This window comes from Oncorhynchus gorbuscha, linkage group LG05, assembly GCF_021184085.1.
Source record: "Oncorhynchus gorbuscha isolate QuinsamMale2020 ecotype Even-year linkage group LG05, OgorEven_v1.0, whole genome shotgun sequence".
In the NCBI taxonomy this organism is placed as follows: Eukaryota; Metazoa; Chordata; class Actinopteri; order Salmoniformes; family Salmonidae; genus Oncorhynchus; species Oncorhynchus gorbuscha.
Window position 1 is genome coordinate 87,733,954 of NC_060177.1, and position 25,413 is coordinate 87,759,366.

The following is a 25,413-nucleotide window of genomic DNA, read 5'->3' on the forward strand; positions in this document are numbered from 1 at the left end:
AATTCAACCACTATTCAATTATAACTTGTATTAAATACACAACTGTGACTTTCAGTACGTGAATGAAGTGGGTCATGTGTAGCTCTGGTCCAGGGCGTTACGTATGTCTTGCTGATGCTGATTCTTCCTTCAGCAAACCGAACGTAACACACTGGACTAGAGATAGGTAATGTGATACGTTACTTGCAGACTGTTCCACATGATAAGACGTGGGTAAATAAAGACAGTCCCAGTAGGAGAAGGAGATGGTCCAGAAGAAGAAGAAGAAGAAGAGGTGTCCATCTCTTCAGAGGAACTACAGGTAACAGCCTAATTTCTCTGTCACCAATCAACACTGAGTGAATGGAGATCACAACTAAATATGTTAAAGGGGCAATTGGCAGTTCAAACCATAAAGCTGCTTCCCTGTCACCTTTTTGGATACACAGTTTAGGGATGGGGGGGGGGGCTAGAGTAATGTGCAAGGACACATGGGGGGGGCTGGGGGATTAGACAGGGTGACAGTTGTACTAAGCTCATGAGGCAATTATAAGAATCAATGGCTATATATATATTATTAATTCTAAAGTCCCAAAATATATGTATCAATTGCAGATTCCCCCTTTAAATACTGAGATTGGATTGAAAAAAATGGCAATCTAAAGAGTAGTGTCACAACATTCTATTCGACACAATTATATAGAACTCACCTTTTCTCCATAATTCCACTCAGGTGTTGTTCACTCAACTCATGTTCATTCTGTCAAAGAAGAGACGCATTCTTTCAGCAACAATATGCGTTTCTGTATGTCTGTCACTAGATAGCGCTAGTGTACACAACATTGACTCACACGTGACCAGTGAATTCAGAAATAGCACAGCCTACTACAGTACAGGACTCCTGCTCTAGTCTACACCCCATCCCGCATCAGTACAACTCATATGATATCTCATCACAACTTCATAACCACAGGAGACCTGGATTGTGTACACCAAATCCTTCAGGCTCGGAGTGCTGATCTAGGATCTAGGATTAAGCCTTATGTCCATAAAAAAATGTATTTAGATCTAATAGACAGAATGGATCCTTGATCAGCACACTGAGACTTTTTGGAATATGAGCCTATGGGAAAGAACCGTTCTGTATGCTAGACATGACACAGACCGCGTATTTACCAATACACTTTAAAAAAAAAAGTTTAAGTTTGTTTACTGCATTTCTATACAATTTAAAAACTCTGTGTCCTCATCTGTAGCCAAGACCCTGCGTTCAATATGAAATACAACCCAACAACCGGTCCACTAACCTCTTTTTTTAGGGGATTAAAAAATAAAATAAAAAAATGTTTGGGGGGAATCAGCTAACTTTTTAACACATTTTGCCATGGTGCAGAGAGAAACATTTTCAGTTCTGTAATGTTATTCTACACATTTTGCCATGGTGCAGAGAGAAACATTTTCAGTTCTGTAATGTTATTCTACACATTTTGCCATGGTGCAGAGAGAAACATTTTCAGTTCTGTAATGTTATTCTACACATTTTGCCATGGTGCAGAGAGAATCATTTCAGTTCTGTAATGTTATTCTACACATTTTGCCATGGTGCAGAGAGAAACATTTTCAGTTCTGTAATGTTATTCTACACATTTTGCCATGGTGCAGAGAGAATCATTTCAGTTCTGTAATGTTATTTTACACATTTTGCCATGGTGCAGAGAGAAACATTTTCAGTTCTGTAATGTTATTCTACACATTTTGCCATGGTGCAGAGAGAATCATTTCAGTTCTGTAATGTTATTCTACACATTTTGCCATGGTGCAGAGAGAAACATTTTCAGTTCTGTAATGTTATTCTACACATTTTGTCATGAGGCTGAGAGAAGATTTTGCTGTTTTAAAGCAAATTTCCTGCAATTCTACATATTTTGCTATCATATCATTTGCTATCATATGCTATCCGACTGTCCCGTTGGGGGCCCTCTGGAGGTCGGGGCCCCGGAGCAAGTTCCCTACGTGCCCGTTCCGTCATCCGGCCCTGCATGTAGGTGTTTAGTCAGTAACGGTATACAAACTAATAACCTAATAGCCATAACACTGGGCTATAAACAAACACAAAATCACATCTCAGGTGCATGCCCCTGTCTGGTCCAACACCCTCCTGGTGACCCTGTTGGAGTCGTGTCTACTTTAAAATGGCTCACTCCACGCTGTCACAAATACTATAAGTGCACAGATACAAAGATGAGTACACTATCCAGTGTTACCATGTTCGCGGTTTTCGTTTAAAATTGGCCTACTTTGAAAACTATTTCACAGGTGAAAATGTATTGGTCGAGGGTGGCGGGTTTTTGGGCTACTTCAAAATTTCAAAGCGGCTGCCATGGTATTTCTCTTTATTGTTTTGTAATATATAATATATATACAGTACCAGTCAAAAGTTTGGGCACACCTACTTATTGCAGGGTTTTTCTTTATCTTTACTATTTTCTACATTGTAGGATAATAGTGAACACATCAAAACTATGAAATAACACATATGAAATCATATAGTAACCAAAAAAAGTGTTAAACAAATCAAAAATCTATTTTATATTCTTCAAAGTTCTTCCCTTTGCCTTGATGACAGCTTTGCATACACTGTTTTGGTGTCTTCACTATTATTCTACAATGTAGAACATTTAAAAATAAATAAAAACCCTGGAATGAGCAGGTGTGTCCAAACTTTTGACTGGTAATGTATATATATATATATCACTTTGACCTGCTGCTGCTCACTATCAGCGAACAGGCTGTGAGTGAGGGAATGAATGGCGAAGGGAGGGAGGGTTGTGTGTGTTCATTGACATAATTGATTGAGAGAGTGCTGCGGCTGAGTACCGGAGACAGAGCAGCGCGCCTGTACGTCGTGACAACTTGTTACCAGTTGTAGGTAGGCTATTTAGATTGGTCATTATGGAGACACCTTTTTCCATAAAACATATTGACGCGCTAGTACTGACATCACCCTCACCAACTGCTGGTCTTCACCTGTTCCCGGAGCCACCTGAATCCATCTGATCCGTTTTCAGTTGGTCACAGTTAGTTTGAGACCCGCCTATTCCAATGAATTATAATCTCTTATTGGTTTTTCCCTGTGACAGTCATTCCTCCTCGCCGCCTGCCTGTTGAGTGTGATGCACTGGCGTGTCTAATCTCTCCGCTGTAGTTCCCCATAATGGCGCGTCTCGATCTGGAGCAGCTTTCGTCTAACTAATTCCTCATTGAAGTGAATGGCAGCGGCTCATCATCCATGTCCTGAACTCGGAAGGGACTGGGAGGGTAGTTTTGCGACGCAACAAGCGTTTGTGGAGTAGGCTACATCCATCGAAACGGAATAGGTTGTTTTGAAATTCTTGGCAGACTGTTGCGCCAGGAAAAAATCTCAGTAGCGATGTCCCTGCTGTGCGTCAGAGGTGGGTTCTTTTTCCTTTCACTAACCTTTTATTAAACTGTAAATATCTGTCACATTACTGACGTAGCTAGGCCTATTTGATCGTCTCAAATCAATGTTTGCGCACAGGAAAGTTGTCTGCAGGTATTGGGTAGATGCGCATATCGAGTTGTCCAAACATGACCTGTACTGATAGTGAGCTATTCTATAACACCCTTTAATCTCTGGCACGCATGTTCATTACATTTGGGCTTTATATTTTTAACTTTTGATTTGACCATTTTAGGTGTATGACCTTTGATTCACCCACTCTTTTCCGCTATAGTTAACGGTCAGTCAGTTAACCAATTGGCCACTGAAGAAGTGATTCCACTTTGGCTACCTTGTTACACGGTCTTCTATTGCCATATAGTTCAATTATGCGCTTTAGTGCAGGGTTGAATGAGTTGAGTAAACGACAGTGTTATTTAGCTACACAGTGCTTCTCTGTCTGTACTTTCCCTGGAAGACACTATATATTTCATTTACATTTCTATCCCACTTTGTACAACTGGTCAACGAATCTTCAGAACCTCCGATTTAGCGAATCAGATGTGCCACTGGTGGACTAGATATATATAGGAACTGCAATAGAGGCTGCCGAGGGGAGGACAGCTCATAATAATGGCTGTAATGGAGTCAATGGAATGGTATCAAACACATGAGAGAGATTGTTTCCATGTAGTTGATACCCCTCCATTGTAGCCATTTATTATGAGCTGCTTCCCCTCAGCAGCCTCCGCAGAGGAACTGGCTAGGGGCCCCGCAGAGGAACTGGCTAGGGGCCCCGCAGAGGAACTGGCTAGGGGCCCCGCAGAGGAACTGGCTAGGGGCCCCGCAGAGGAACTGGCTAGGGGCCCCTCAGAGGAACTGGCTAGGGGCCCCTCAGAGGAACTGGCTAGGGGCCCCGCAGAGGAACTGGCTAGGGGCCCCGCAGACTCAAAACTGAATTCTTCCTCTGCTCTATGGTCTCTACATACTCCAGTCTGAGACTGACAACATTGATGTCGTCCGTGGTGATTTCCAAATGAGGGGTGTTGTACAAAACAAAGTCATCAGCGATTGGTTTATCTCTAACCATTCTTCAGTATCAAAGCCAATGACACGTTTTCAAACCAACACTTTACCCACATGGCCCAACTGTTTGGTTTCTGAGACTAATCCCAACAGTTAGAATGTTTTTTCCAGAAATTGTCGGGGAGGTACTCATATCCAGACATTGCGGAGAAGAAACTAACATCTGTGGGCGTCACGTTTGGTTGGGAAAATGAGTTTGGGTAGCCAGGCAGGTTAGGAGGAGCAGGCTAGGAGGAGGACAGGCTAGGAGGAGGACGGGCTAGGAGGAGGACTGGGCTAGGAGGAGGACGGGCTAGGAGGAGGACTGGGCTAGGAGGAGGACTGGGCTAGGAGGAGGACTGGGCTAGGAGGAGGACTGGGCTAGGAGGAGGACTGGGCTAGGAGGAGGACTGGCTAGGAGGAGGACTGGCTAGGAGGAGGACTGGCTAGGAGGAGGACTGGCTAGGAGGAGGACGGGCTTGAGAAAGGAAAGATTTAAGGGACTTTTCTGACCAGCATCCAATTGACGACTAACCAAGCCCTTCCACTGACCCTAACAATAGTCCTATCCTTAACCAAACCCTACCACTGACCCTAACAATAATCCTATCCTTAACCAAACCCTACCACTGACCCTAACCATAATGCTATCCTTAACCAAACCCTACCACTGACCCTAACCATAATGCTATCCTTAACCAAACCATACCACCACTGACCCTAACCATAATGATATCCTTAACCAAACCCTACCACTGACCATAATGCTATCCTTAACCAAACCCTACCACTGACCCTAACCATAATGCTATCCTTAACCAAACCCTACCACTGACCATAATGCTATCCTTAACCAAACCCTACCACTGACCATAATGCTATCCTAACCAAACCCTACCACTGACCATAATGCTATCCTTAACCAAACCCTACCACTGACCATAATGCTATCCTTAACCAAACCCTACCACTGACCATAATGCTATCCTTAACCAAACCCTACCACTAACCATAATGCTATCCTTAACCAAACCCTACCACTGACCCTAACCATAATGCTATCCTTAACCAAACCCTACCACTGACCCTAACCATAATGCTAACCATAATGCTATCCTTAACCAAACCCTACCACTGACCATAATGCTATCCTTAACCAAACCCTACCACTGACCATAATGCTATCCTTAACCAAATCCTACCACTAACCATAATGCTATCCTTAACCAAACCCTACCACTGACCATAATGCTAACCATAATGCTAACCATAATGCTATCCTTAACCAAAACCTACCACTGACCCTGACCATAATGCTATCCTTAACCAAACCCTACCACTGACCATAATATCCTAACCAAACCCTACCACTGACCATAATGCTATCCAACCAAACCCTACCACTAACCATAATGCTATCCTAACCAAAACCACCCTAACCATAATGCTATCCTAACCAAACCCTACCACTTAACCATAACCCATAATGCTATCCACTACCACCCTAACCATAATGCTATAACCAAACCCTTAACCAAACCCTACCACTGACCATAATGCTATCCTTAACCAAACCCTACCACTGACCCTAACCATAATGCTATCCTTAACCAAACCCTACCACTGACCATAATGCTATCCTTAACCAAACCCTACCACTGACCATAATGCTATCCTTAACCAAACCCTACCACTGACCATAATGCTATCCTTAACCAAACCCTACCACTGACCATAATGCTATCCTTAACCAAACCCTACCACTGACCATAATGCTAACCATAATGCTAACCATAATGCTATCCTTAACCAAAACCTACCACTGACCCTGACCATAATGCTATCCTTAACCAAACCCTACCACTGACCATAATGCTATCCTTAACCAAACCCTACCACTGACCATAATGCTATCCTTAACCAAACCCTACCACTGACCATAATGCTATCCTTAACCAAACCCTACCACTGACCATAATGCTATCCTTAACCAAACCCTACCACTGACCCTGACCATAATGCTATCCTTAACCAAACTCTACCACTGACCCTAACCATAATGCTATAACCCTACCACTGACCAAATCCCCAACCACTGACCATAATGCTATCCTTAACCAAACCCTACCACTAACCATATCCTTAACCAAACCCTACCACTGACCATAATGCTATCCTAACCATAATACCACTGACCATATCCTTAACCAAACCCTACCACTGACCATAATGCTATCCTTAACCAAACCCTACCACTGACCATAATGCTATCCTTAACCAAACCCTAACCAAACCACTGACCATAATGCTATCCTTAACCAAACCCCTACCACTACCAAACCCTAACCATAATGCTATCCTTAACCAAACCCTACCACTGACCATAATGCTATCCTGACCCTAACCAAACCCTACCACTGACCCTGACCATAATGCTATCCTTAACCAAACCCTACCCACTGACCATAATGCTATCCTTAACCAAACCCTACCACTGACCATAATGCTATCCTTAACCAAACCCTACCACTGACCATAATGCTATCCTTAACCAAACCCTACCACTGACCATAATGCTATCCTAACCAAACCCTACCAACCATAACCCCACCACTGACCATAATGCTATCCTTAACCAAACCCTACCACTGACCATAATGCTATCCTTAACCAAACCCTACCACTGACCATAATGCTATCCTTAACCAAACCCTACCACTGACCATAATGCTATCCTTAACCAAACCCCACCACTGACCATAATGCTATCCTTAACCAAACCCTTAACCCTTAAACACTGTTTTAGGAACCCTATGGGGAATATGGCCATGACATGTGTATCATGTCTTACCTGGCCAGTTACCTGGGCCAAACATTATTATATTGACATGTCTTACCTGGCCAGTTACCTGGGCCAAACATTATTATATTGACATGTCTTACCTGGCCAGTTACCTGGGCCAAACATTATTATATTGACATGTCTTACCTGGCCAGTTACCTGGGCCGAACATTATCTGAATGTGAGTTGAGGCTCCCGATCCGTTCCAGTCTAGTCCACTACTATAATCAATGACTACATCCAAAGATCACACTATACCCTCGTCCACTACTATAATCAATGACTACATCCATAAGATCACACTATACCCTCGTCCACTACTATAATCAATGACTACATCCATAAGATCACACTATACCCTCGTCCACTACTATAATCAATGACTACATCCATAAGATCACACTATACCCTCGTCCACTACTATAATCAATGACTACATCCATAAGATCACACTATACCCTCGTCCACTACTATAATCAATGACTACATCCATAAGATCACACTATACCCTCGTCCACTACTATAATCAATGACTACATCCATAAGATCACACTATACCCTAGTCCACTACTATAATCAATGACTACATCCATAAGATCACACTATACCCTCGTCCACTACTATAATCTATGACTACATCCATAAGATCACACTATACCCTCGTCCACTACTATAATCAATGACTACATCCATAAGATCACACTATACCCTAGTCCACTACTATAATCAATGACTATATCCATAAGATCACACTATACCCTCGTCCACTACTATAATCAATGACTATATCCAACAGGGCACACTATACCCTAGTCCACTACTATAATCAATGACTACATCCATAAGATCACACTATACCCTCGTCCACTACTATAATCAATGACTATATCCAACAGGGCACACTATACCCTAGTCCACTACTATAATCAATGACTACATCCATAAGATCACACTATACCCTCGTCCACTACTATAATCAATGACTACATCCATAAGATCACACTATACCCTAGTCCACTACTATAATCAATGACTACATCCATAAGATCACACTATACCCTCGTCCACTACTATAATCAATGACTACATCCATAAGATCACACTATACCCTAGTCCACTACTATAATCAATGACTACATCCATAAGATCACACTATACCCTCGTCCACTACTATAATCAATGACTATATCCATAAGATCACACTATACCCTCGTCCACTACTATAATCAATGACTATATCCATAAGATCACACTATACCCTAGTCCACTACTATAATCAATGACTACATCCAACAGGGCACACTATACCCTAGTCCACTACTATAATCAATGACTACATCCATAAGATCACACTATACCCTCGTCCACTACTATAATCAATGACTACATCCATAAGATCACACTATACCCTCGTCCACTACTATAATCAATGACTACATCCATAAGATCACACTATACCCTCGTCCACTACTATAATCAATGACTACATCCATAAGATCACACTATACCCTAGTCCACTACTTTTGACCAGGGCCCATAGCGCTCTGGTCAAAAGTATTGCTCTATGTAAGGAATCCCATTTGGGATGAATGACAATCATGTTGCTTGATTCACCCTGTGCGTCCTCCTCTTATCAATGGGTGTGATTCATCCTGTGTGTCCTGGATACCTCCTCTTATCAATGGGTGTGATTCATCCTGTTTGTCCTGGATACCTCCTCTTATCAATGGGTGTGATTCATCCTGTTTGTCCTGGATACCTCCTCTTATCAATGGGTGTGATTCATCCTGTTTGTCCTGGATACCTCCTCTTATCAATGGGTGTGATTCGGCCTGAAGCTGTGGAGGCCAGTAGCAGCCAACCAGACCATTATATTACTGAGCAATGTAACACAGAGAGTCAGGACAGCTGGGTCTCGTCTGGGCTCTGTCAAGTACAACACACACACTCTGTCTGGAGGAGGAGGCAGCAGTCTGGAGGAGGCAGCAGTCTAATCCTCTCCTGTCTGGAGGAGGCAGCAGTCTAATCCTCTCCTGTCTGGAGGAGGCAGCAATCTAATCCTCTCCTGTCTGGAGGAGGCAGCAATCTAATCCTCTCCTGTCTGGAGGAGGCAGCAATCTAATCCTCTCCTGTCTGGAGGAGGCAGCAATCTAATCCTCTCCTGTCTGGAGGAGGAGGCAGCAGTCTGGAGGAGGAGGCAGCAGTCTGGAGGAGGAGGCAGCAGTCTGGAGGAGGAGGCAGCAGTCTGGAGGAGGAGGCAGCAGTCTGGAGGAGGCAGCAATCTAATCCTCTCCTGTCTGGAGGAGGCAGCAATCTAATCCTCTCCTGTCTGGAGGAGGCAGCAGTCTAATCCTCTCCTGTCTGGAGGAGGCAGCAGTCTAATCCTCTCCTGTCTGGAGGAGGCAGCAGTCTAATCCTCTCCTGTCTGGAGGAGGCAGCAATCGAATCCTCTCCTGTCTGGAGGAGGCAGCAATCGAATCCTCTCCTGTCTGGAGGAGGCAGCAATCGAATCCTCTCCTGTCTGGAGGAGGCAGCAATCGAATCCTCTCCTGTCTGGAGGAGGCAGCAGTCGAACCCTGTCCTGTCTGGAGGAGGCAGCAGTCGAACCCTGTCCTGTCTGGAGGAGGCAGCAGTCTGAACCTGGACCTCTCCTTTCCTGATCCTTAATATTTCTCAGTGAGAAATGGCACCAGAACCTGTTATAGTTCTATTGATGGGAAGCGTGTGTGTGTGTGTGTGTTCCTGTAAAGGGGACCCTTCAAGGCCTGTCTGTCAACATGTCTATCAGGAGGCCAAGGCAAGAGAGGAGGAGAGGGCTCTGATGACAGCTCAGTCAAAACACTGCTGTTTTAGGATGATAATTAGAACAGGGCTTTATAACTAATGCTCCTGCCTCTCGGGTGGGACTGGGGGTGATGGACAGACTCTAACAGTTACAGTACAAATCCTCTTCTTGAAAAGTTACCAAGTGAAAATAATGTTCTAGATTTGACATTTAGAGAGCTGTTGTATGATTGAAAGTGAGGGAAAAATATAGTGGAGGTCTGGTTAGAGGGGGGTAGTGGAGGTCTGGTTAGAGAGATATAATGGAGGTCTGGTTAGAGAGATATAATGGAGGGGGATAGTGGAGGACTGGTTAGAGGGGGATAGTGGAGGTGTGGTTAGAGAGATATAATGGAGGGGGATAGTGGAGGTCTGGTTAGAGGGGGATAGTGGAGGTGTGGTTAGAGAGATATAATGGAGGGGGATAGTGGAGGTCTGGTTAGAGGGGATAGTGGAGGTGTGGTTAGAGAGATATAATGGAGGGGTATAGTGGAGGTCTGGTTAAAGAGACATAATGGAGGGGGATAGTGGAGGTCTGGTTAGAGAGATATAATGGAGGTCTGGTTAGAGAGATATAATGGAGGTCTGGTTAGAGAGATATAATGGAGGTCTGGTTAGAGAGATATAATGGAGGTCTGGTTAGAGAGATATAATGGAGAGGGATAGTGGAGGTCTGGTTGGAGGGGGATAGTGGAGGTCTGGTTAGAGAGATATAATGGAGGGGGATAGTGGAGGTCTGGTTAGAGGGGGATAGTGGAGGGGGATAGTGGAGGTCTGGTTAGAGAGATATAATGGAGGGGATAGTGGAGGTCTGGTTAGAGGGGGATAGTGGAGGTCTGGTTAGAGAGATATAATGGAGGGGGATAGTGGAGGTCTGGTTAGAGAGATATAATGGAGGGGGATAGTGGAGGTCTGGTTAGAAAGATAATGGAGGGGGATAGTGGAGGGGGATATTGGAGGTCTGGTTAGAGTCGGGTAGTGGAGGGGTAGTGGAGGTCTGGTTAGAGAGATATAATGGAGGGGGATAGTGGAGGTCTCGTTAGAGAGATATAATGGAGGGGCATAGTGGAGGTCTGGTTAGAGGGGGATAGTGGAGGTCTGGTTAGAGGGGGATAGTGGAGGTCTGGTTAGAAAGATAATGGAGGGGGATAGTGGAGGGGTAGTGGAGGTCTGGTTAGAGAGATATAATGGAGGGGGATAGTGGAGGTCTGGTTAGAGGGGGATAGTGGAGGGGGTAGTGGAGGTCTGGTTAGAGAGATATAATGGAGGGGGATAGTGGAGGGGGTAGTGGAGGTCTGGTTAGAGGGGGTAGTGGAGGTCTGGTTAGAGAGATATAATGGAGGGGATAGTGGAGGTCTGGTTAGAGAGATATAATGGAGGGAGATAGTGGAGGTCTGGTTAGAGAGATATAATGGAGGGAGATAGTGGAGGTCTAGTTAGAGAGATAATTGAGGGGGATAGTGGAGGTCTGGTTAGAGAGATATAATGGAGGGGATAGTGGAGGTCTGGTTAGAGAGATATAATGGAGGGGGATAGTGGAGGTCTGGTTAGAGAGATATAATGGAGGGGGATAGTGGAGGTCTGGTTAGAGAGATATAATGGAGGGAGATAGTGGAGGTCTAGTTAGAGAGATAATGGAGGGGGATAGTGGAGGTCTGGTTAGAGAGATAATGGAGGGCGATAGTGGAGGTCTGGTTAGAGGGGGATAGTGGAGGTCTGGTTAGAGAGATATAATGGAGGGGGATAGTGGAGGTCTGGTTAGAAAGATAATGGAGGGGGATAGTGGAGGGGGTAGTGGAGGTCTGGTTAGAGAGATATAATGGAGGGGGATAGTGGAGGGGGTAGTGGAGGTCTGTTTAGAGAGATATAATGGAGGGGATAGTGGAGGTCTGGTTAGAAAGATAGTGGAGGGGATAGTGGAGGGGGTAGTGGAGGTCTGGTTAGAGAGATATAATGGAGGGGGATAGTGGAGGTCTGGTTAGAGAGATATAATGGAGTGGGGATAGTGGAGGTCTGGTTAGAGATATATAATGGAGGGAGATAGTGGAGGTCTAGTTAGAGAGATAATTGAGAGGGGGGATAGTGGAGGTCTGTTTGGAGATATAATGGAGGGGATAGTGGAGGTCTGGTTAGAAAGATAATGGAGGGGGATAGTGGAGGTCTGGTTAGAGGGGTGTAGTGGAGGGAGATAGTGGAGGTCTGGTTAGAGGGGGTAGTGGAGGGGGATAGTGGAGGCCTGGTTAGAGGGCGATAGTGGAGGTCTGGTTAGAGGGGGATAGTGGAGGTGTGGTTAGAGAGATATAATGGAGGGGGATAGTGGTCTAGTTAGAGAGATAATTGAGGGGGATAGTGGAGGTCTGGTTAGAGAGATAATGGAGGGCGATAGTGGAGGCCTGGTTAGAGGGCGATAGTGGAGGTCTGGTTAGAGGGCGATAGTGGAGGTCTGGTTAGAGGGGGATAGTGGAGGTCTGGTTAGAGAGATATAATGGAGGGGGATAGTGGAGGTCTGGTTAGAGAGATATAATGGAGGGGGTTAGTGGAGGTCTGGTTAGAGAGATATAATGGAGGGGGATAGTGGAGGTGTGGTTAGAGAGATATAATGGAGGGGATAGTGGTCTAGTTAGAGAGATAATTGAGGGGGATAGTGGAGGTCTGGTTAGAGAGATAATGGAGGGCGATAGTGGAGGCCTGGTTAGAGGGCGATAGTGGAGGTCTGGTTAGAGGGCGATAGTGGAGGTCTGGTTAGAGGGGGATAGTGGAGGTCTGGTTAGAGAGATATAATGGAGGGGGATAGTGGAGGTCTGGTTAGAGAGATATAATGGAGGGGGTTAGTGGAGGTCTGGTTAGAGAGATATAATGGAGGGGATAGTGGAGGTCTGGTTAGAGAGATATAATGGAGGGGGATATTGGAGGTCTGCTTAGAGAGATATAATGGAGGGGGATAGTGGAGGTCTGGTTAGAGGGGGATAGTGGAGGGAGGATAGTTGGCGGTCTGGTTAGAGAGATATAATGATATAATATAATATAATGATATAATATAATGGAGGGGGTTTGTGGAGGCGGATAGTGGAGGTCTGGTTAGAGGGGGATAGTGGAGGTCTGGTTAGAGGGGGATAGTGGAGGTCTGGTTAGAGAGATATAATGGAGGGGGATATTGGAAGTCTGGTTGGAGATATAATGGAGGGGGATAGTGGAAGTCTGGTTAGAGAGATATATTGGAGGGGGATGGTGGAGGTCTGGTTGGAGATATAATGTATCATGTTAGCTCCTCACTAGGAGTCTGGACTGTATCATGTTAGCTCCCCACTAGGAGTCTGGACTGTATCATGTTAGCTCCCCACTAGGAGTCTGGACTGTATCATGTTAGCTCCTCACTAGGAGTCTGGACTGTATCATGTTAGCTCCCCACTAGGAGTCTGGACTGTATCATGTTAGCTCCCCACTTAGTCTGGACTGTATCATGTTAGCTCCTCACTTAGTCTGGACTGTATCATGTTAGCTCCCCACTAGGAGTCTGGACTGTATCATGTTAGCTCCTCACTTAGTCTGGACTGTATCATGTTAGCTCCCCACTAGGAGTCTGGACTGTATCATGTTAGCTCCTCACTAGGAGTCTGGACTGTATCATGTTAGCTCCTCACTAGGAGTCTGGACTGTATCATGTTAGCTCCCCACTTAGTCTGGACTGTATCATGTTAGCTCCTCACTAGGAGTCTGGACTGTATCATGTTAGCTCCTCACTAGGAGTCTGGACTGTATCATGTTAGCTCCTCACTAGGAGTCTGGACTGTATCATGTTAGCTCCCCACTTAGTCTGGACTGTATCATGTTAGCTCCTCACTTAGTCTGGACTGTATCATGTTAGCTCCTCACTTAGTCTGGACTGTATCATGTTAGCTCCTCACTTAGTCTGGACTGTATCATGTTAGCTCCTCACTAGGAGTCTGGACTGTATCATGTTAGCTCCCCACTTAGTCTGGACTGTATCATGTTAGCTCCTCACTTAGTCTGGACTGTATCATGTTAGCTCCTCACTTAGTCTGGACTGTATCATGTTAGCTCCTCACTAGGAGTCTGGACTGTATCATGTTAGCTCCCCACTTAGTCTGGACTGTATCATGTTAGCTCCTCACTTAGTCTGGACTGTATCATGTTAGCTCCTCACTTAGTCTGGACTGTATCATGTTAGCTCCTCACTTAGTCTGGACTGTATCATGTTAGCTCCTCACTAGGAGTCTGGACTGTATCATGTTAGCTCCCCACTTAGTCTGGACTGTATCATGTTAGCTCCTCACTAGGAGTCTGGACTGTATCATGTTAGCTCCTCACTTAGTCTGGACTGTATCATGTTAGCTCCTCACTAGGAGTCTGGACTGTATCATGTTAGCTCCTCACTTAGTCTGGACTGTATCATGTTAGCTCCTCACTTAGTCTGGACTGTATCATGTTAGCTCCTCACTTAGTCTGGACTGTATCATGTTAGCTCCTCACTTAGTCTGGACTGTATCATGTTAGCTCCTCACTTAGTCTGGACTGTATCATGTTAGCTCCTCACTTAGTCTGGACTGTATCATGTTAGCTCCTCACTAGGAGTCTGGACTGTATCATGTTAGCTCCTCACTTAGTCTGGACTGTATCATGTTAGCTCCTCACTTAGTCTGGACTGTATCATGTTAGCTCCTCACTTAGTCTGGACTGTATCATGTTAGCTCCCCACTTAGTCTGGACTGTATCATGTTAGCTCCTCACTAGGAGTCTGGACTGTATCATGTTAGCTCCTCACTAGGAGTCTGGACTGTATCATGTTAGCTCCTCACTAGGAGTCTGGACTGTATCATGTTAGCTCCTCACTAGGAGTCTGTATCATGTTAGCTCTTCACTTAGTCTGGACTGTATCATGTTAGCTCCTCACTTAGTCTGGACTGTATCATGTTAGCTCCTCACTTAGTCTGGACTGTATCATGTTAGCTCCTCACTTAGTCTGGACTGTATCATGTTAGCTCCTCACTAGGAGTCTGGACTGTATCATGTTAGCTCTTCACTAGGAGTCTGGACTGTATCATGTTAGCTCCTCACTAGGAGTCTGGACTGTATCATGTTAGCTCCTCACTTAGTCTGGACTGTATCATGTTAGCTCCCCACTTAGTCTGGACTGTATCATGTTAGCTCCTCACTAGGAGTCTGGACTGTATCATGTTAGCTCTTCACTAGGAGTCTGGACTGTATCATGTTAGCTCCTCACTAGGAGTCTGGACTGTATCATGTTAGCTCTTCACTAGGAGTCTGGACTGTATCATGTTAGCTCTTCACTAGGAGTCTGGACTGTATCATGTTAGCTCTTCACTAGGAGTCTGGACTGTATCATGTTAGCTCCCCACTAGGAGTCTGGACTGTATCATGTTAGCTCTTCACTAGGAGTCTGGACTGTATCATGTTAGCTCTTCACTAGGAGTCTGGACTGATCTGTATCATGTTCAGCTCCCCACTAGGAGTCTGGACTGTATCATGTTAGCTCTTCACTAGGAGTCTGGACTGTATCATGTTAGCTCTTCACTAGGAGTCTGGACTGTATCATGTTAGCTCTTCACTAGGAGTCTGGACTGTATCATGTTAGCTCTTCACTAGGAGTCTGGACTGTATCATGTTAGCTCCCCACTAGGAGTCTGGACTGTATCATGTTAGCTCTTCACTAGGAGTCTGGACTGTATCATGTTAGCTCCTCACTAGGAGTCTGGACTGTATCATGTTAGCTCTTCACTCATGCTCCACAGAAGTCAACACACCTGAATGATGTGACACGGCATGTAGAAATGTTGAAACTGTTAATTACTGTTCGCAAAAACAATGTCTCTACAGGCTAGAACACTTTTTACACTCCAAGATGATACTGGTAGCTTCCAGATTTGTAGGCTAACATTATTTGCTAGCTAACATGAATTTACTGACCCTTTTGTTTGTGATAATATGCAAAACATAACACAAAATATGCTGATTTCAAAGCTGATTGCCACCAAAACTTAATTAACTTCATCAGTCTCTCTTTCTCCCACGTCTCTTCCAAAGATCATCTATTGCCTCAGCGACCTGTCTGTGTCTGTGTCGTGTGTGTGTGTGTATCGTGTGTGTGTGTGATAGAGAGGGATAGTGGAGGTCTGGTTAGAGAGATATAATGGAGGGGGATAGTGGAAGTCTGGTTAGAGGGGGTAGTGGAGGGGGATAGTGGAGGTCGGGTTAGAGGGGGATAGTGGAGGGGGATAGTGGAGGTCTGGTTAGAGGGGGTAGTGGAGGGGGATAGTGGAGGTCTGGTTAGAGGGGGATATTGGAGGGGGACAGTTTAGTTCTGGTTAGAGTCTCAGATGTAAGGGATAGTGTGTAGACTAGAGTGAGATCATTGGACTGATACTAGTACAGAATCAGAGGCCGGACTGAGGGGAGGAGCTAGAGGGATTAATCCTCTGGCCATCTGGTGTGTGTGTGTGTGTGTGTGTGTGTGTGTGTGTGTGTGTGTGTGTGTGTGGGACAGGGTCCTAGTGTACTTCCTTTCTTCCCTTGTCATCTTTTGTCTTCCTGTCTGACTCTTGGGGTTGTGCCTAGCTTTTTGGTGACCTTAGGCAAGATTTAGAAGTGGGGCCTCCCCACCTTGCAGGCAAAACATTTTAGTAGCCCTCCTGTTGATGGCCGAACATTTTTGAGTTTTAAAGTACATTTCCTGCAATTCTACTTATTTTGCCATTGGGAAGGAGATACTTTTTTTCTCTCCAAATGTTCCTGTTAACTCAGACAAGCCCCATCCTCTACCAGTTCCAAAACTCCTTGGTACAGATCTAGGATCAGCTTTCCCCATCTCTACCCGAACCTTAACCATTACTGGAGAAAATACGAAACTGACCTCAGATCACCAGTCCCAACTAGTTTTGCACGGTATACCAAAACTTTGTTACTTTTTTGATACTAAACATGAAAAACAGTTTTTTACAATAATTTTTGTGACTTTACTTCTGTCAAATGTGTCTTTCACTGATTAATTCTATCGTTGCAGTCGATGTCCCCCTTATAGCACTAGAGCACTGTGCCTGCTATACTTAGCCTGCACTGGGAGTCTGGACTGTATCATGTTAGCTCCCCACTTAGCCTGTACTGGGAGTCTGGACTGTATCATGTTAGCTCCCCACTTAGCCTGTACTGGGAGTCTGGACTGTATCATGTTAGCTCCCCACTTAGCCTGTACTGGGAGTCTGGACTGTATCATGTTAGCTCCTCACTAATAGTCTGGACTGTATCATGTTAGCTCCCCACTGGGAGTCTGGACTGTATCATGTTAGCTCCTCACTAGGAGTCTGGACTGTATCATGTTAGCTCCTCACTAGGAGTCTGGACTGTATCATGTTAGCTCCTCACTAGGAGTCTGGACTGTATCATGTTAGCTCCTCACTAGGAGTCTGGACTGTGTCATGTTAGCTCCTCACTTAGTCTGGACTGTATCATGTTAGCTCCTCACTAGGAGTCTGGACTGTATCATGTTAGCTCCTCACTTAGTCTGGACTGTATCATGTTAGCTCCTCACTTAGTCTGGACTGTATCATGTTAGCTCCTCACTTAGTCTGGACTGTATCATGTTAGCTCCTCACTTAGTCTGGACTGTATCATGTTAGCTCCTCACTTAGTCTGTTAGCTCCTCACTAGGAGTCTGGACTGTATCATGTTAGCTCCTCACTAGGAGTCTGGACTGTATCATGTTAGCTCCTCACTAGGAGTCTGGACTGTATCATGTTAGCTCCTCACTAGGAGTCTGGACTGTGTCATGTTAGCTCCTCAATAGGAGTCTGGACTGTGTCTTGTTAGCTCCTCACTAGGAGTCTGGACTGTATCATGTTAGCTCCTCACTAGGAGTCTGGACTGTGTCTTGTTAGCTCCTCACTAGGAGTCTGGACTGTATCATGTTAGCTCCTCACTTAGTCTGGACTGTATCATGTTAGCTCCTCACTAGGAGTCTGGACTGTATCATGTTAGCTCCTCACTTAGTCTGGACTGTATCATGTTAGCTCCTCACTAGGAGTCTGGACTGTATCATGTTAGCTCCTCACTTAGTCTGGACTGTATCATGTTAGCTCCCCACTAGGAGTCTGGACTGTATCATGTTAGCTCCTCACTTAGTCTGGACTGTATCATGTTAGCTTCTCACTAGGAGTCTGGACTGTATCATGTTACCTCCCCACTTAGTCTGGACTGTGTCATGTTAGCTCCCCACTAGGAGTCTGGACTGTATCATGTTAGCTCCTCACTAATAGTCTGGACTGTATCATGTTAGCTCCTCACTGGGAGTCTGGACTGTATCATGTTAGCTCCTCACTAGGAGTCTGGACTGTATCATGTTAGCTCCTCACTAGGAGTCTGGACTGTATCATGTTAGCTCCTCACTAGGAGTCTGGACTGTATCATGTTAGCTCCTCACTAGGAGTCTGGACTGTATCATGTTAGCTCCTCACTGGGAGTCTGGACTGTATCATGTTAGCTCCTCACTGGGAGTCTGGACTGTATCATTTTAGCTCTACGCTAGGAGTCTGGACTGTGTCATGTTAGCTCCTCACTAGGAGTCTGGACTGTGTCATGTTAGCTCCTCACTAGGAGTCTGGACTGTATCATGTTAGCTCCTCACTGGGAGTCTGGACTGTATCATGTTAGCTCCTCACTAGGAGTCTGGACTGTATCATGTTAGCTCCTCACTAGGAGTCTGGACTGTGTCATGTTAGCTCCTCACTAGGAGTCTGGACTGTGTCATGTTAGCTCCTCACTAGGAGTCTGGACTGTATCATGTTAGCTCCTCACTAGGAGTCTGGACTGTGTCATGTTAGCTCCTCACTAGGAGTCTGGACTGTATCATGTTAGCTCCTCACTTAGTCTGGACTGTATCATGTTAGCTCCTCACTAGGAGTCTGGACTGTGTCATGTTAGCTCCCCACTAGGAGTCTGGACTGTGTCATGTTAGCTCCTCACTTAGTCTGGACTGTATCATGTTAGCTCCTCACTAGGAGTCTAGACTGTATCATGTTAGCTCCTCACTGGGAGTCTGGACTGTATCATGTTACCTCCCCACTTAGTCTGGACTGTATCATGTTAGCTCCCCACTAGGAGTCTGGACTGTATCATGTTAGCTCCCCACTAGGAGTCTGGACTGTATCATGTTAGCTCCCCACTAGGAGTCTGGACTGTGTCATGTTAGCTCCTCACTAGGAGTCTGGACTGTATCATGTTAGCTCCTCACTAGGAGTCTGGACTGTGTCATGTTAGCTCCTCACTAGGAGTCTGGACTGTATCATGTTAGCTCCTCACTGGGAGTCTGGACTGTATCATGTTAGCTCCTCACTGGGAGTCTGGACTGTATCATTTTAGCTCTACGCTAGGAGTCTGGACTGTGTCATGTTAGCTCCTCACTAGGAGTCTGGACTGTGTCATGTTAGCTCCTCACTAGGAGTCTGGACTGTATCATGTTAGCTCCTCACTGGGAGTCTGGACTGTGTCATGTTAGCTCCTCACTAGGAGTCTGGACTGTGTCATGTTAGCTCCTCACTAGGAGTCTGGACTGTGTCATGTTAGCTCCTCACTAGGAGTCTGGACTGTATCATGTTAGCTCCTCACTGGGAGTCTGGACTGTATCATTTTAGCTCTTCACTCATGTCTCTACAGGCTAGAACACTTTTTACACTCCAAGAAGATACCGGTAGCTTCCAGATTTGTAGGCTAATATTATTTGCTAGCTAACATCAATTTACTGGCACTTTTGTTTGTGATAATATGCAAAACATAACACAAAATATGTTGATTTCAAAGCTGATTGCCACCAAAACTTAATTCACTTCATCAGTCTCTCTTTCTCCCACGTCTCTTCCAAAGATCATCTATTGCCTCAGCGACCTGTCTGTGTCGTGTCTGTGTCGTGTCTGTGTGTGTCGTGTCTGTGTCGTGTGTGTATCGTGTGTGAATATTGCTCCGACGGGCCGACCAGTTTTGCCAACTACTTTTTCAGTGAGAATCGCTATTGGCTCCTTGATTTGTCACAAGGAGGCGTTGTTGTCGTTGCCGCGATGACCTCACAGCACCAATTAGCCTCGCTATGGTAGAGCTGCGGTACCCGACACAAGTTAATTAACTCGATGCATGCGTGTGCTCCCATTGAATGTGTATTCACCTGTGTTGTGAATAGACCTACAGTAGCTTACATCTTGATTTACCCTGTTTCAGTAGCCATTTTACCAGTCAAATGAATGATGACCATTATTTTGTACCGTAGTTTGGTAAAAACAGAAGTGAAATGAATTGTATGACTGTATAGCTGATTCACTAATGCATACAGCCATGCAGTACATGTCCTGTCTGAACAAAAAAACGGTTGTGTAAAATCAAATGATATTGAACCGGAGACACCTGAAACCCCACCTCTTTAAGGAATACCTAGGATAGGATACGTAATCCCTCTCACCCCCCCCCCTTTAAGATTTAGATGCACTATTGTAAAGTGACTGTTCCACTGGATGTCATAAGGTGAATGCACCAATTTGTAAGTCGCTCTGGATAAGAGCGTCTGCTAAATGACTTAAATGTTATAGAGGGCAGCGTTATCTGGGATCCTTGGGACATCCCTACCTACAGCTAAGTGGTGATCGATAATGTTGAGGGGTCAAAAGTTAACTCAGTTGTGTTGTGTGTCCTGTGTATGTACTATTGTAAAGTGACTGTTCCACTGGATGTCATAAGGTGAATGCACCAATTTGTAAGTCGCTCTGGATAAGAGCGTCTGCTAAATGACGTAAATGTAAATGTTAAATGTTAAGATGTCCACCGAATTTAGAAAAAGTCAGCGCTGATCTGACTGGATTATGTTCTGGGACTTTGGTTAATATGATATTTTTTTCTTTTTCTGTGGTTTATCGTTTTTGGATCATAGTGTTGCGATGCTTAACCTGGTATTGGTGTCGAAGTCAAAATTATTCTATCGTAACAACACTAGTCCCAACAGTTCAATATCTACAGAGCTGTCCATGGTGCTGACGTCCCTTCCAATATCTACAGAGCTGTCCATGGTGCTGATGTCCCTTCCAATATCTACAGAGCTGTCCATGGTGCTGACGTCCCTTCCAATATCTACAGAGCTGTCCATGGTGCTGACGTCCCTTCCATTATCTACAGAGCTGTCCATGGTGCTGACGTCCCTTACAATATCTACAGAGCTGTCCATGGTGCTGACGTCCCTTCCATTATCTACAGAGCTGTCCACGTCCCTTCCATTATCTACAGAGCTGTCCATGGTGCTGACGTCCCTTCCATTATCTAGCTGTCCAATATCTACAGAGCTGTCCAGCTGTCCATCTGGTGTCCATGGTGCTGACGTCCCTTCCATTATCTACAGAGCTGTCCATGGTGCTGACGTCCCTTCCATTATCTACAGAGCTGTCCATGGTGCTGACGTCCCTTCCATTATCTACAGAGCTGTCCGTGGTGCTGACGTCCCTTACAATATCTACAGAGCTGTCCATGGTGCTGACGTCCCTTCCATTATCTACAGAGCTGTCCATGGTGCTGACGTCCCTTACAATATCTACAGAGCTGTCCATGGTGCTGACGTCCCTTACAATATCTACAGAGCTGTCCATGGTGCTGACGTCCCTTCCATTATCTACAGAGCTGTCCATGGTGCTGACGTCCCTTCCATTATCTACAGAGCTGTCCATGGTGCTGACGTCCCTTACAATATCTACAGAGCTGTCCATGGCGCTGACGTCCCTTCCAATTGCTGCAAAGTGCTGAATTCCCCTTTGACTGTCTAGGTTTTAAACTGGGGTTGTCCGTGCATCACAGCTGTGTTATTAGCCCACTGAGCTAAAGCCTGCTTTGGAATGGTCTATGCAACACGTGTAATAGTCCCCCAACCCATTTGTAGGAGGTTGACATGACATTACATAGAAAATGGCAGAGTGACACTAAGGAGGTGGGCAGGAGCCTGATGGGGAATTCAGGATATTAAAGAGGATTGTGACGTCATGATAATCTGACAGGGTGTTCTCTCTGACCTCTGGTGACCACTGCCTGGCTCTGCTTCCCACTCTCCTTGCTCTGCCCCCTGTTGTCCTCTCGCTCTCTCTGCCCCCTGTTGTCTCTCGCTCTCTCTGCCCCCTGTTGTCCTCGCTCTCTCTGCCCCCTGTTCTCTCCTCGCTCTCTCTGCCCCCTTATTGTCCTCTCGCTCTCTCTCTGCCCCCTGTTATCCTCTCTCTCTCTGCCCCTGTTGTCCTGATCTCTCTGCCCCTGTTGTCCTGATCTCTCTGCCCCTGTTGTCCTGATCTCTCTGCCCCCTGTTGTCCTCTATCTCTCTGCCCCCTGTTGTCCTTATCTCTCTGCCCCCTGTTGTCCTTCTCTCTCTGCCCCCTGTTGTCCTCTCGCTCTCTGCCCCCTGTTGTCCTCTCGCTCTCTGCCCCCTGTTGTCCTCTCGCTCTCTGCCCCATGTTGTCCTCCTTCTCTCTCTCTCTGCCCCTGTTCTCTCCTTGCTCTCTCTCTGCCCCCTGTTCTGTCCTCTCTCTCTCTGCCCCTGTTGTCCTCTCTCTCTCTGCCCCCTGTTGTCCTCTCGCTCTCTCTGCCCCCTGTTGTCCTCTCGCTCTCTCTGCCCCCTGTTGTCCTCTCGCTCTCTCTTCCCCTGTTGTCCTCTCTCTCTCTTCCCCCTGTTGTCCTCTCTCTCTCTGCCCCCTGTTGTCCTCTCTCTCTCTGCCCCCTGTTGTCCTCTCTCTCTCTGCCCTCTGTTGTCCTCTCTCTCTCTCTGCCCCCTGTTGTCCTCTCTCTCTCTCTGCCCCCTGTTCTCTCCTCGCTCTCTCTCTGCCCCCTGTTCTCTCCTCGCTCTCTCTCCGCCCCCTGTTTTCTCCTCGCTCTCACTCTGCCCCTGTTGTCATCTCTCTCTCTCTGCCCCCTGTTGTCCTCTCTCTCTCTCTCTGCCCCCTGTTCTCTCTCTCTCTCTCTCTCTCTGCCCCCTGTTTTCCCCTGTTCTCCGCCCCCTGTTCTCTTGCTCTCTCTCTGCCCCCTGTTCTCTCCTCGCTCTCTCTCTCTGCCCCCTGTTCTCTCCTCGCTCTCTCTCTCCGCCCCCTGTTCTCTCCTCGCTCTCTCTCTCTGCCCCCTGTTTTCTCCTTGCTCTCTCTCTGCCCCCTGTTTTCTCCTTGCTCTCTCTCTGCCCCCTGTTCTCTCCTCGCTCTCTCTCTCTGCCCCCTGTTCTCTCCTCGCTCTCTCTCTCTGCCCCCTGTTTTTCCTCGCTCTCTCTCTGCCCCCTGTTTTCTCCTCGCTCTCTCTCTGCCCCCTGTTCTCTCCTCGCTCTCTCTCTGCCCCCTGTTCTCTCCTCGCTCTCTCTCTCTGCCCCCTGTTCTCTCCTCGCTCTCTCTCTCTCTGCCCCCTGTTCTCTCCTCGCTCTCTCTCTCTGCCCCCTGTTCTCTCTCTCTGCTCTCTCTCTCTGCCCCCCCTCTCTCTCTCTCTCTGCTCTCTCTCTGCCCCCTGTTGTCCTCTCTCTCTCTCTCTCTGCCCCCTGTTGTCCTCTCTCTCTCTCTCTCTCTCTCTCTACCCCCTGTTGTCTCTCTCTCTCTCTCTCTCTCTCTCTCTCTCTCTCTCTCTCTCTCTCTCTCTGCCCCCTGTTCTCTCCTCGCTCTCTCTCTGCCCCCTGTTGTCCTCTCTCTCTCTCTGCCCCCTGTTCTCTCCTTGCTCTCTCTCCGCCCCCTGTTGTCCTCGCGCTCTCTTCTCTTTGTCTGTTGGAGGGCTTTAAATAGAGACCAATCTTGCCAAGGATTGGATTTGGAATACACAGTGTTTTGATAGAGAGGGTGGGTCGTGATGGGATGGGTCGTGGAGTTTGCCTTGCTACACACACAGATGGATTTGGCCCACAGTAAGTTGCCACAGAGCAGAGTATTGCTACGTACACACACAGTGGTCGTATGTGGGATTAAATGTTACATCATTATATCCTCTCAAAAGTCTGTCATTTTTTAGAGCAGCCATTGTCCAGCAGGCCAAACGGCATTATGATGGCACCCGGTCGGCCTCTCTCCTGTGTCCCAATAATCTCTACATTCTCCTGAAGTGTGGATGTTCACTTCTCCCTATAAATGTAAAACTATTAAATTGCAATATGCTACCTAGAGGGCGTTCCCACCACATTTCCTATACCAGTTGTTATTATTATTATCATTATTCTTATTATTATTATTATTTTCTGTCAAATCCATGAAGGGAAGTGAATCAGTGCACACTTTGAGAGTAAGAAGAGTGACTCTGTGTCACTGTCTATATCCTCCCCCCCCCCCGGCTCCCTCTGAGGTTCCTCCCTCAGAAGGTCTGACTGCGTCTCGGTCCCTCTGGAGCCTGTCTTAATTGGGCTGTTGCCACGGGTTACCAGTGACACAGCTTGGAGTTCAGTCTGCCTAACGATGCAGTCATTAAGTACAGTTGTAGTCGGATGTTTACATACACCTTAGCCAAATACATTTAAACTCAGTCTTTCACAATTCCTGACATTTAATCAAAAAATTCCACTGTCTTAAGTCAGTTAGCATCACCACTTTATTTTAAGAATGTGACATGTCAGAATAATAGATGAGAGAATGATTTATTTCAGCTTTTATTCCTTTCATCACATTCCCAGTGGGTCAGAAGTTTACATACACTCAATTAGTATTTGGTAGCATTGCTTTTAAATTGTTTAAGTTGGGTCAAATGTTTCGGGTAGACTTCCACAAGCTTCCCACAATAAGTTGGGTGAATGTTGTCCCATTCCTCCTGACAGAGCTGGTGTAACTGAATCAGGTTTGTAGGCCTCCTTGCTCGCACACGCTTTTTCAGTTATGCCCACAAATTGTGTATGGGATTGATGTCAGGGCTTTATGATGGCCACTCCAATACCTTGACTGTGTTGTCCTTAAGCCATTTTGCAACAACTTTGGAAGTATGCTTGGGGTCCATTTGGAAGACCTATTTATGTTGCTTCAATATATCCACAGATTTTTCCTCCCTCATGATGCCATCTATTTTGTGAGGTGCACCAGTCCTTCCTGCAGCAAAGCACCCCCACAACATTATGCCTCCACCCCCGTGCTTCACAGTTGGGATGGTGTTCTTCGGCATGCAAGCCGCCCCCTTTTTCCTCCAAACATAACGATGGTCATTATGGCCAAACATTTCTATTGTTGTTTCATCAGACCAAAAAGTATGGTCTTTGTCCCCA

General features: G+C 46.0%; 1 long non-coding RNA gene across 1 annotated transcript in view; it reads left to right on the forward strand.

Moving 5' to 3' along the window:
• The first annotated feature begins 2,828 nt into the window (after positions 1–2,828).
• The window catches only part of LOC124036641, a 63,315-nt gene continuing 40,730 nt past the window's right edge, over positions 2,829–25,413 (forward strand). Inside the window, exon 1 of the long non-coding RNA XR_006838937.1 lies at positions 2,829–3,431. This is a non-coding gene — a long non-coding RNA (uncharacterized LOC124036641). The remainder of the gene's footprint in view (positions 3,432–25,413) is intronic.